This window comes from Musca autumnalis, unplaced genomic scaffold, assembly GCF_047663935.1.
Source record: "Musca autumnalis isolate F117 unplaced genomic scaffold, ASM4766393v1 scaffold_5, whole genome shotgun sequence".
NCBI lineage: Eukaryota > Metazoa > Arthropoda > Insecta > Diptera > Muscidae > Musca > Musca autumnalis.
The window spans coordinates 16941604-16955214 of NW_027412088.1; the positions used below are offsets into that span (position 1 = coordinate 16941604).

The 13611-nt window shown below is 37.8% G+C and overlaps 1 protein-coding gene and 1 long non-coding RNA gene across 2 annotated transcripts in view; both read right to left on the reverse strand.

Moving 5' to 3' along the window:
• Nucleotides 1-13611, reverse strand: part of SLO2 (slowpoke 2) — a 616259-nt gene that overhangs the window by 330567 nt on the left and 272081 nt on the right. The window lies entirely within an intron of this gene.
• The window catches only part of LOC141406458 (uncharacterized), a 202731-nt gene continuing 196369 nt past the window's right edge, over nt 7250-13611 (reverse strand). The window contains exon 4 of the long non-coding RNA XR_012413398.1: nt 7250-8189. This is a non-coding gene — a long non-coding RNA (uncharacterized lncRNA). The remainder of the gene's footprint in view (nt 8190-13611) is intronic.

Consider the following 13611-nt stretch of genomic DNA (forward strand, 5'->3'; position numbering starts at 1 on the left):
AAAGATGTTGTGATTTAATACGAGCGCCGTGCTTCAAACTACGTTAATACGATCGTCACAGACGAATCTTGGATCTATGCATAGGAGCCCGAAACAACACAGCAATCGATCGTGGGGGACTCTGACGGCGAGCCGAATCCAACGAAAGTTGTTTATGGAAGAAGCATTTCAAAGCTAATGGTCGCCTGTTTCTTTAGCAAAACTAACCATATGTCTACTAAACGACTTAAGAAACATAGGACGGTTAATTATGAGTGGTAAACTACAATTTGTTTGCCTGAAGTGTCCTGAGAAAATAAAAAAACGAACTGAGAAGATGCTGTTGAATCGTTCAAAAACCATGTTTTGGAGATGTCTCAATCGCAGTAGAAAGTGATTCAACACTTGGTTTGAGCGAATTGTTAGGCCAGAAACTTTTCTAGCTCTCCTCGTGTTGTCCGACATCAAATAATACTCCTGAATCTATGATAATCAGTATGATATTTGGCACGCATTGCCATAAATTTCGCGGGGGAAGGGGTCTTCTAACCTTTCGAAGGTATCCATCACATCCTAGGAGGTCTTTTATTTATAGAAGACCCTTCAAATATCACCTATACATTGAAACCAATCAGAGAGAGGTCCTCTCACTGATGAAGAACAACAACCCTTCCGGATTTCTTCTATCCACATAAGAATTTTTGGATGTTTCCCATTCACAAACGAAATTTGGAAGACCTTTCGAAGATTTTCTATTTATTGAAGAACTGAAGGAGGTCTTCTATCCACTGAAGACCTTTCGGAGGTGCAGCATCTTTTTTAGAACTTTCGGAGGACTTCTATATATTTAATACCGTTCAAAGGTCTTATATCTATAAACTACTTTTCAGAGGTCTTCTATCTATAAAATAAGATTCTTAGGTCTTTCATCTATTGAGGATATATATCGGAGGTATTCTATGCACAGGAGACTCTACGTGGGTCTTCTATCTATTGAAGACATCTAGGAGACATTCTACCTTTTGAAGACCTTTCGCAATGACCTGTCGGAGATCTTCTATCCTCAAAAGACCCTTCAGAGCTCTCATAAATTTTGAAGGCCTTTCAGAACACTTATGTCTATTGAAGATTTTTCTGAAGTTGTATATCCACGGATGGCGTTTCGGACGCCATCTGTCAATAGAATAGTTTTCAAAAGAGCTTAAAAGGTCTTTTCTACACTGAAATTTTTTCTAAGGTATTTAACGCACAGAAAACCTTCCGAATAGTACTTTGAACTTTTGATTCTCTAACTCATTTTTTGAGTTACCGACAAAAAATCAGTAAAACTAAAAAACAGCGAAGTCAATCCACTTCCGATATGTCTGAAGAGCCTTTACCGAAGGCGAACCATACATGTCACATAGTGGTGGGTGTGTGGGTTCGAATCGTCGGCTTTCCTTTTTCAGATGTTTTATTGACCATTAAGCTCGATTTCAATGAGAAATCAAATATAAAAATAAAATACTTCTACTTTCGGTAATTAACGATATTCATCGGAAAGTTAGCGACCAGTAAAAAAGTAGTCGTAAAGTTTTACCGATGGGGTGACGTAGGGGATGAAAGATACCAAGGAACGGTCCTGCATGGGAAAGCCCTGGCCTTATCTTGGTCCCACTTTCATTTCAAGTGGACACTGACCTCCCCGTGGTGTCACCTGGGGTAGCTGTTTTTAACACCCGTTAAAGGTAGTGAGCTAAAATGAGCCGCGCGTTCACCCATAAGAACGTTAAAAACATGGGTTTGGGCGCAGGGTTAGTAACCTTCTCCTAGGAATGTTCGCACTCTTTATAGAGAAGGTGCAGTTTACGCATTGCCAGATGTACTGGAAAATAAAAGACCGACATTACTGCCATACAGGAAATACGATGGAATGGGAAAGGCGTCAAAACAACACCTAAAGGTGACGCACTGTATTATAGCTGCCATGACATAAAGCATGAGTTTGGTTGCGGATTTGTAGTTGGTCGGGGATAAAACACCTGGTCTCCAGCTTCACACCAGTGAATGAAAGACTTGCTACAATTCGATTATTTGCGCTCATGCACGCACTGAAGACAATGACGAATTGACCAAAGATATATTTTATGAGCGCTTAGAAGAAACATATGACCGTTGTCCTGCCCATGACATTAAAACTATTCTAAGCGATTTTAATGCCAAAACTGGAAAGGAAAATATTTTTGGCCCAACAGTCGGAAACGTCAGTCTCCACAGTGAAACATCTGACAATGGTATGAGGCTGATAGACTTCGCAGCGGCAAAAAACATGGTAGTTAGCAGCACCAGATTTCAACATCTCGACATCTATAAGGGCACCTGGCTGTCTTCAGATCTGAAAACAAGAAATCAAATTGATCACGTTGTGATAGATGGAGGACATTCATCGAGCGTGTTCGATGTACGATCGTTCCGAGGAGTAAACATAGATCCGGACCACTACCTAGTTGCAGCAAAGGTACGCACCCTGTTGAACGTAGCAAACAAAGTACGAACAGACACAGCACGAAAGTTAGACATCGGTAAGCTGCAATCACAACAGATAGCCACAGCATATTCCACTCAACTAGCCCAATTTCTTAATCAAAGCACTCTTTATCCCGATAATATATCAGCGCAATGGCAAAGTATTTCCTACTCCATGCGAACAGCCGCAAAATCCATACTTGGATACCAGAGACCTCCTCCAAGGAATCCATGGTATGATCAGGAGTGTCGTGCTGCTACCGAAGAGAAAAATGCGGCATATAGGGCTACTTTACAATCCGTAGCAACGCGTAGCGCACGAGAGAGATATCGGGAGAAAAAGAGAGAGGAGAAACGTCTTTTCCGCAGGAAAAAGAGAGAGATGGAAAAGCGGGAGTGTTAAAAAATCAAGATGTACAGGACAGGGATGCCAACTGTTTCGAGATAAAAATCGCTACAGCCACATACGCACCATAGGTCTGTAGCGGTTTTTACCTTAAGACAGTTGACATTCCTGCTTAAACAGTGGTTTTTGTATGCCAAAAATCACCACAAGTAGCGGCAAAACCACCAACTTGGCAACCCTGGTACAGGAGCCAGAATGAATTCCAAAAATTCTACCAAAGAGTGAAGCATCAAACTGATGGCTTTGGTACAGGCACCCCCTCCTGTAGAGACCAGCAAGGTAATTTGGTAACTGATACAGATAGTGTGCTCAGGATATGGAAGAAACATTTCTCCAATCTGCTGGTATATACATATCAAGCTTTTTGTAGAAAATTAACTTATGTTGAAACTGGGGTATTGTAACTCGCGATCAGTTTTACTATACCATAACTTTTGACCGCATTTCGGTAAAAGAAACTGTTTTAGCCCGATTCACCGTGGGGTTTCTTAAAATAATAATTTGAGCGGAAGCTGTGGTCGTACTAATGTAAAAAATCGGAAAAATCGTTGAATTAAACGAGTTTCATTATGTTATTTTCCAATTAGTTGTTTTACAACACAATGTAGAGCTTAATGCTCAAAGGAGAAGTTAAAGAGTACACTTCAGAGTTGAAGTTTCTAATGTATGATTTTTTAATATATCCACTGTATCTACCTCAAACTGATGCTGACATTTTGAAACCTGAAAAATGGGGTTTTTTGAATTTTTGCTCTAATCGGGACGCGCAGCTGGATTTCCCTAAAAGCTTATTATTTGATTGTAGTACTCGCGATTTCGCATTTTTTAATGTATAACATGAGGGTGTAGTCCTCACAGGATCACAGAAATCTGCGCCCAAACACGAAATTTTTGTGCGTAAATTTTTCTCAAAAACCTATTTTTTACAAACGTCATTCGATTTCCGTGGAAACCCGCGTAAATTTAGTTTTTTTACGTTCTGAATCTAACAAGCAACGACGCGTAAAAATCCACCACTAGATCGGCGGATATGATACCCCTCAAATTTCGAAAATTTGCAAAAAATTATTTTGAAAATATCGCATATTAAAACGCGTTTTGGATGTGTCAGTTCTACTTAAATAAATAGATCGATACGCGTGTTTAAACTGTGCGAAAACAGATATTTAAAAACTCTCGTAAATCCAGAGATATAATAGATCTTTTCTAAAAATTGAGTGCGATGCTACAACCACGGTTCTTGATGGATCGCATTGAAACGGCATAGAATGATGTATTTTTTAATGGTGATTATTGAAATCGGATGCGCATAAAATGTAAATGAACTTCGCGGAAATTATGACCATTTTACAGTATTTTGCACCCTAATATGCAGCAGATGCTACATCGTGGCCGCCAAATAGAATTTGACAAACTGTACATCAAATAAGAGGGATTGAATCGCTGTGTTGGAAAATCGGATGCGCATCATGTCATTTTCATAATTACGCGGTTTTTATGCGTCTCAAATGTTATAATATTCAATATAACATTATTTTAACGTTATGCCACAATTGGAATTCCTTGTGATTTAATATAAGGTTCTAATAATATTATCCAATAGGAAAACTATAAGTGAAAAATTTGTTACAACGGAATATCATCATTATTGCGTGAAATTTTCACGAAAATGCCGAAGAACTCAAACATTTTTTCTCCAACTTTTCCTATAAAACCATAAAAAAATAAAATTAGAATAATATGATTTTAATTTTTTCCTAATATTTTCTTCGTATTTTTGCAAATAACATGAATACTATAGCTCCAACCTTCACAACATAGGTTTCATTTTATTCCTCAAAATGTGTGGATGCTGTTATAATTTTTTTATATATTTTTCGTAAGTATGAGCGCTATTGTTTCAAAAATATGTTTGTAAATACGTGAAATTATTTAACAAATTTGATTTTTCGCGAATCCATTGAGACTTTGCGATTATTTTTTGCATCATTGCAAAGGTTACGAATTCAGTTAACGATAATAGGATATAACAGCTAACTATATTAAGCCGCGATTTTTTTAGAATTTTTTCTAATTATCATAATTAAAACGGTCATATCTTTTGCGCGCAACGATCAAAGTTAGTAACGAAAACAGATTTGGAATGCAGATTATTTTCTTAATCTGTGTACCAAAAATCATTGATGTAGTATCAAAATTTTTTTTTTCCAGGCCATGTCTGAATTTGGTATCCCCGAAAAGCTCATTCGGCTTTGCAATATGACTTTAACTGACACGAGATCCTCAGTTAAAATAGGAAATAACCTCTCCGAAGAATTTTGTACCAAAAGATGTTTCAGGCAAGGAGACAGATTCTCGTGTGATCTCTTCAACATCCTGCTGGAAAAGGTTATTCGAGAGGCAAACGTCAAAATAAGTGGAACAATCTACACCAATAGCCACATGTTACTTGCTTATGCTGATGATATAGACATCATGGGACGATCAGTAAAAGAAGTAACCGATACCTTTATGAAGGTCGAAGGAGAATCTGCTAATATGGCTCTGGCGGTAAACGGTGAGAAGACAAAGTTAATGGTGTCGTGGAAGTTGGTTCCTATAATTTTGAGGTAGTAAAAGTCTTCGTCGACCTCGGCACCTCCGTAAACACAACAAACGACATCAGTTGTGAAATAAAGAGAAGAATTGTATTGGCCAACAGATGCTACTTTGGTTTAAGTAAGCAGTTTAAAAGCAAAGCCACATCTCGTCAAACAAAAATAACGCTCTACAAAACACTGATACTACCCGTGCTGATATATGGCTCCGAAGCCTGGGTACTTGCGCAAGCAGACATGGCAGTGCTTGGCGTGTTTGAGAGAAAAATTCTTCGAAAGATCTACTTACCAATCTGGGTTGACGGTGAATATCGACGCATGAACCACGAGCTGTATCTGCTATACAACGACATCAATATAGTTAAACGTATCGAGATGCAGCGATTGCGTTGGCTTGGCCATATCATAAGAATGAGCGATGATGAACCCGCTAAAAAGGCGTATAAATACGGACCGCTTGGCGGTGCACGCAGAATTGGCAGGCCAAGGAATAGATGGCGCAAACAAGTGGATGAAGAGATGAAAAGGCACGGTATTCCAGAGTGCGAAGCAACAAATAGAGAGAAATGGAGATTTTTTTATAGTTCGTCCTATGGAACAAATGTTCTGTAATGGGCCAGCTAAATAAGTAAAGTTTTACCGATAGGAAGAGTACTGTCAACTTTTAGTTGAACTTTTCATTGTCAACTTTAGTTGACCTTTCCATTCATAATTTTGCATCTTAATTTTACCGATTTTCGTCGGTAACTCAACAAATGAGTTAGAGAATCGCACTACAGATTAACCGAATTTGCAATCAAATTCGAAGATTGGCCATAACGGTTGACTCCTTCGGGTAGGCCCGGCACAGAACTTCAAAATGTTTATCTAAAATCGTGCGAAAAAAAAACTTTAAAAATGTCGCATGTCTGGGATTGGTTTGAATTTGTTTAAAATTGGTTGCGGCCTTTATTATGATGATACACTTTTTCATCATCTTCAAACCTATCCAACACTAAATGACCAATGGGCAAAAGGTCTATATTATTCACTATATTATTACATCGCTGCACATTCTTATATCTAAACTAAGGCAAACATTAAACTGATGAGTCTAAAAACGGTTGGAAAATGTTTTGTTGTCTTGTCTGGGCTGAGAGAGAAGTTTTTCATGGCTGAAATAGTAAGGAAAGGTAAGCCAGCATTGCACTGAGGGATTTGCCACTGCCAAAAAATTTGATGTTCTGCTAAGAGATTGAATCGGTGATCGTCTGAATGCAAGGTGGGCGTGCTTACAACTGCACCGCTGTGGCTTCCCTTTGAAAATAATATTTGTTTTAATTATTTTGAAATTTGAACCTGATTTTATAAAATATGTAAGCCAATACTATGCTGTGGTGTTTAATCACAGTTAAAAAAAATTATGTTGATGTTTGAAAATCAGATGGTAGTGTGTGGTATAAATACAATCGATTTTATATACAAGTCGTTTACAGTTTATTTTTATAAAAATTAAATTATTATTTTTATTTTACAATTGATACTCCCAGTATCACATAAATTTGTTTCGGTGAGTATTTCAGTTGAGTGTTTTACCTGAAGCTCTTTTTGTTATATTTTTGAAAAATCTTTAAGACGTCGAAGAAACGCGTTGTACGATTTGTTTAAACGTGGGAACAAAGATGATCTTTGTTGTTTTAGTATTAAAATATTAAAAATCAAAGTTATTGTTATTTACAGTCTATAGTTTAATCGCGATAGGCATTTATCATAATTAGTTTTGTTTTTTTTTTTTGGTTTGTTATACAAAGAGTTAATTGACAAATAGTTTTTTTGCTTTATTTCCAGTTAGTTTAAAAGCTTATTAAGTAAAACTATATTTATTTGTCTTAATTAAGGTATATTTTTTTCTATATTTTTATAGTTGTTGTTTTTTGTTGTAATTCTGTTATAGATTGGTCACTTAGTTAACTAATTAAAGCTGTTTTACCAAATGCATTTAATGTTTATGTTATTTTATTTTGTACACTTAATTTAAAATTCTTTTATTGAATTGTGTTTCCCGTTTTATGTAGTTGTAGTTTTTTTTTTGTTCAATGTGATAATCCTTGTTTTGGTCCTTGGTATGGTTTTCATTCCTGGATTTTTTGTTTTTGCTTTTTTCTTGTTTAATGTATTTGTAGATAATTTACAAAAGTTTAATAGATTTATTTGTTGTTTTAGTGGTTGTTGTTATTTTATATTATACTCTTTAAGCTGTTGTTGTTAATTAAATTAATGTGGTCCTTTAGAGTTGAAAGTTTAGTTTAGTTGTTTGTTTTTCCTGCTGTATTAGTAGAAGTAGTTGTTTCTTCGTGGAACATTTAACTTTGCCTTTAAGCCACCATTCTTCTAGCAGCCATGTATAGCTTCTGGCATGCTGTGGAGCATTTTTGCCAGCATTTCCTTTGGTTGTCACTTAACAAGTTTTGCAATAGTTTCCCTTTAATCAGACATTAGTTGTTTTGTTGTTGTTGTTGCTAGTTGCATTAGATAGTTAGTTTGAGTTTCCTGTTTTTGCCCTTGCTTGCTTTTGGTCCTTTGAGTAGTAGTAGTTGTTGTTGCTGTTGTGTCATATAAAATTAAAATGAATGAATTGTATGCGAAATGATCATTGGGATCCCTTTGGTAATTAGTTCTCCTTTAAAGCTGTCAATTAACATTTGGTCCTGCAAAAGATTACACTAAATTGATAAAAGAAGAAAGATGGAAGAAAATGTGTAAAGGAAGAGAAAAAAATGGATAAAAACATTTAACAAAATTACTCTTTAAAGAGCTGAGAGATTTGTGAACTTTAAACCTTTGGCTCATGGCAGCTGCAGTATGTCGAATTATAAGAAACAGAAGACATTTCTCAGGTCTTCTATCTACTGAGACCATCTGAGGAATTCTTTTCCGAGATCTTTTATACGCAGAAGACCTTTCTGAGGTATGTTAAGTGATGTTTCTAAAATTTTCAAATTAATTCTTGTAATGGTAGTGAGAACTGTAAACTTGATACAGAGTTATCACAGCAAAAATTTGGAAATATTGTATATAAATATGCAAAAAAAAGAATCAGTCGGCATTGTCGACTGCTAAAAATCCACCAAATATAAACACAGAATACGATAACAAGAGTAATGTACCTAAATATGCCATGAGCGGAGTCCTAATTTTAAAAACAAACAGAACTGTCGTAGGTGACATAAGAAGTTTCACAGTATCCAGTGTAAATTTTTAGACATTTATGGGGTAAGAGACCCTAACATATATTATCAATAAAGAATAAAGTCCATAATACTACATATATTACGAGAATACCGTTTTGATGGGGTTTTAGCACCTTCGGGTCATTCGGAGAATAAAATGGTAGCGCTGTATAGAAACAAGAAAGATTCCATGTAGGGAAAGGAGTGGATGGAGAAGTGACCCTAATTATTTGGATATTTCGTGAGTATATCTCGGGAAGTATTGCCTTCTCACGAAACAAGTAAAAAAGTATCAGTCGGCTTTGCCGATAGAGATATACCCTCAGCCTGTGTGAATTGAAATACTTTATTCCCAAAAAACTTATGTTTTTATAGGATTAAAACTAAAAAATTTGCGGGGATAACGTTAGATAGGGCTTTTTATCACAATAGCTTACGAAAAACATAGTATCGCTGTAAACAGGGCCACTAGGAAAACCATCGGTAAAAATGTCCAAAGGATCCCCGAACAGACCCTTAACCATACACAAATTTTGAACATTTGTGTGGGGTGGTACCAAAAGGATTGGACAGATAGGGCCCAAATTTGAACATAAACTGAGTTTCGACAATATCTAGAAATCCAAAGTTTGGACCAAATCGATTGCTACGTCTATGAGAAATCGCGCGTGCAATTTTAGCGAATATTTTCGAACTTTTGTGGGGGAAGTACCGGAAGGAGTGGACCTATAAGCACCAGGCAGTATGGACTTGCCCCTGATGAAACTTATAGCGTCGTATGGGAAGCAGTGAATACAAGTTGCTACAACAAAAATCAAATCGATTCGAGAACAAGTCCTACAATGAACTTTTTCGAAATTTTGTGTGGGTCGTACCCGAAGGAGTTGATCGATTGAGTCCATATTGGATCCTCATCTAAGTCTGGTAGAAATTTCACGATGTGAAAAGCATGGACCATATCGGTTACCTTCTTTAAGAGTTATCGTGTGCACAAATTTTCCGAACATTTCCGAACTTTTGTGGGGGATGTACCGGAAGGTGTGAACCGATATAACCCATCTTCGAACTTAAACTAAGTTTGGACAAAATATTACGAAAGCCATATTTTGGACCGAATCGGTTGATCTGTTCGAGAGTTATCGTGCGCACCAGCCAGACAGACAGACGGACGGACATGGCTAAATCAACTCCATATTGTCTGAAACACATTTCGTCCAAACATACTTGGGTTCTAAAACCATTATTTCGATGAGGCACATTTTGCCCGTATGAAAGTATATATACCCTCGTTAGCATAAAAGCTGAGGGTATAAAAATATACTGTTGTGAGAGCGATCGTAGGTAATAACCGCTACTAAATTTCGACACGATCCGATAAATTGGTTTCAAGCGAATAGTGTTGAACTTTTGTGGGTCAGTTACGTAAAGAAATAGGCCAAGATAGCTGATGGCCTAAGTTGCTAATGCTATTCTCCCAATTTATCTTATATTTATATAAGGTAAATTATATAAATAAATAAATAGCTGATGGCCACAGCAGCCAATGCTATATCTTGTCTTTTACTAACTCTGTATTTACTACATTGTTAATAATAAATAAATAAATAAAATCCATGTTGTAACTTCTAAGTGTTAGAGCCATCCCTTCAGTAGATGTGTGGCCACAACCATTTTACCGTTAGTTTTGTGGGCTTTTTGGCAATTATGTCAGGAAGCCTTACTCAAGAAAAAATTATATCGTTGTAATGATCACCACAAGGGTAAACTTCGGAAAACAATTAAACCCTTTCCCCGAACAGCAAAATTTTGAATTTCTGTGGGGGTATCCAAGGAACGGTCCGGACCGGCTTTAACATGGCCAAGCCCAGGATTTATCCTGGCCCCTCGTTCATCTCAAGTGGACACAGACCTCCCCGTGGTGTCACCTGTGGAGCTGCATTTAACACCCGTAAGTAGCGAGATAACATGTGCCGGGCGTTCACCCATAAGGACGTTAAAAACTTGGGTTTCGGCGTCGGTTTTGTAACACTCCCCTAGAAAAAGCAGCCTACTATGAAGACGAAAGAAAAGAAAAATAATTCCCTCTAAAGTTGACGATCCCCGCAAATGTTTTAAGGACCATGATCTGTGAATCTGCACCTGGAATGTTCGCATTCTTTATAGAGAAGGTGCAGTTTACGCATTGACATATGTACTTGAAAAGTACAAGGCCGACATTTGTGCCATACAGGAAATAAAATGGATTGTGAAAAGCGTCACAGCAACACCTAAAGTTGACGCACTCTATTAAAGCTGCCATGACATAAAGCATGAGTGTGGTTGCGGATTTGTAGTTGGTCGGAGGTTAAACCAGATGTTATCCAGCTTCACCCTAGTGAATGAAAGACTCGCTGCAATTCGATTAAAAGCAAAATTCTTCAACATCAGCTTTATTTACGCTCATGCTCCCACTGAGGACAAGGACGAACAGAACGAAGATATATTTTGCGAGCACTTAGAATAAACATATGACCGTTGTCCTGCAGATGACATTTAAATTGTACTAATCGATTTTAATGCCAAAATTGGAAAGGAAGATATCTTTGGCCCAACTGTAGGGAAATTCAGTCTGAACAGTGAATCTTCTGAAACTACGAAACTTTGCAGCGACAAAAAACATGGTAGCTAGCAGCACCAGATTTTAGCATCTGGACATTCATAAGGGCACCTGGCTGTATCCGTATCAGAAAACTAGAAATCAAATTTATCATGTTGTGATGGATGGAAGACATTGCTCGAGCGTGCTAGATGTACGATCGTTCCGAGGTGCAAACATAGACTCGGACCACCACCTTGTTGCAGCAAAGGTACGTACCCGGTTAAACGTATGCTCTAACTATAGGGACATAAGTCTTCTCCCTGTTGCCTACAAGATAGTGTGCATATTGTGCGAGCGACTAAAGCCTACGGTCAACGAAATAATTGGGTCATACCAATGCGGCTTTTGACCAGGCAAATCCTCCATTGACCAGATATTTACCTTGCGGCAAATCCTAGAGAAGACCCTAGAGATGCAAATCGACACCTATCACCTATTTGTCGACTATAAAGAAGGCTCCTACAGCTATGAAGTGTGTTGAAATTGAAACCAAATTCCACCTCTATTGTTCTAAAAAAAATATATATTTTTTATCACATTTTTCCACTTCTAGTGGTCATAAAATAAAAACTAGTAATTCAGTACGACATGCCCATGTTAAAATAATGGGTTATTAGGAGGTTTTGTAAGTAGTTACGACTACCGAAAAGTCCCATAAAACCCCTTTATTTAGTAACGATTTTTTGGCTGGGTTCTGATGTTCTAGCCAATTTTTCTATTAGTGCTCACCGACTAATCTATGGAGTTCCAATATCAGATCTCTGACTATGCGATGGCTAGGGTTTATACGGCGAATTTTATCATCCTAATTCGCAACTTTCTTCGCCTCTGCTGGGAACCTAAGTCTTATTTTAGGTATTCAACCAGCAGGAATGTGACGAACGGAGGTGGTCCGACCCAATGGAAATGACCAGGTGACACGTTAGATATGTCAGGCGAACTATGGCGGCCGCATCTAATCCTGATGGGACCATTATATTTTTCCGACCTATGAAATCCTCGATCTAATTGATTTTCCCACGAAGACCACTGAATATCAAGTTGGCGCAGCACGATACAACATAATCCCTATCGCTATACTTTCTCAGGAGGGTCAGACCTCAACAATTCATGAATGTACACATTCACGGCCTTCGTTGTTTCTCCCCGACACTGACCTAGACCTGGGGTTGATACGACTGCAACAGAACTCCTATCCCGACACGGAGCAAAAGAATCTGGAGCAAACAATAAGGGAAATACCGCTTCCAAAGTAAAAAATAAAGACCAATTGCTGAAGTGACACACTGGCCGAGATGTTATTTCCTCAGGTCAAACATCTCGAGAACAATATTCGGTGAAAAATCTAAACCAATATTTGAATAGCCCTTAAACAACACTTAAGCACAATTTTTGATATTTTCTGAGGGAAGTACCCCAAGTTGTTGTCCAACGTATCTTAATGGAAATTGCGGTACGTGTGGGCAATCACTTCCTGAAAAAATTTCTTAGATATTTTGAACATTCTGCTTCCAAGAAGTCATATTTGGCCTTCATCTGACTCCTTGTGGAGCGTAGGGTGTCAACCATGTTTTTATGAAGAACTCTGATCCGCGATGTTTGCCCGATGTCAATCCATGAATTGTTAGCTTGCTTCTGCATCCTCCAACCTTCTCCACGTTTTAACTGGTGAACCAACTCGCCGACTAATTGCCTGATGATTGCAACAAAACGTTTGTCGATCAAAGTGTTCAGCCGGCCTTCGAAGCGTGTGACCGATCCAAAGCCATTTCTGTTAAAATACTTCAACTGTCTATATGTCATATGTCTAAAATATGCCGCAAATAATTGTGTGTAAAGGTTTATTGCACTTGTAAGTTTCCAAATTTCATAGCCATATAACAGCATCAACTTAATATTCGACGAATACAAAGCCTAGTATGAGTTGAAATTTGTCGGGATCTCCATATAGGACGAAGTATACGTAAAGCAGCCTTTACTTTGTTTGGTCGAATATTGATGTCCTCTTCAGCTCACCCTTTACATTTACTTAAATATCAATGTAATTTAGGTTGTCTACCCTTACGATGGCTACACCTATATGTGTGTAGAAGGGTTCGCTCCATAGCCAACCGGCATAATTTTAATAATAATAATTGTTCCACAAACATCCCAGACGGGACAGGGGAGACTTCTCTCATATCAATGAGTGCACCCCGATTCATATTAGCTCAATGATATGGGACCTACTGTTTATCGCCGAGTCCGAACGGCGTGCCTTACGACACCACTTTATGG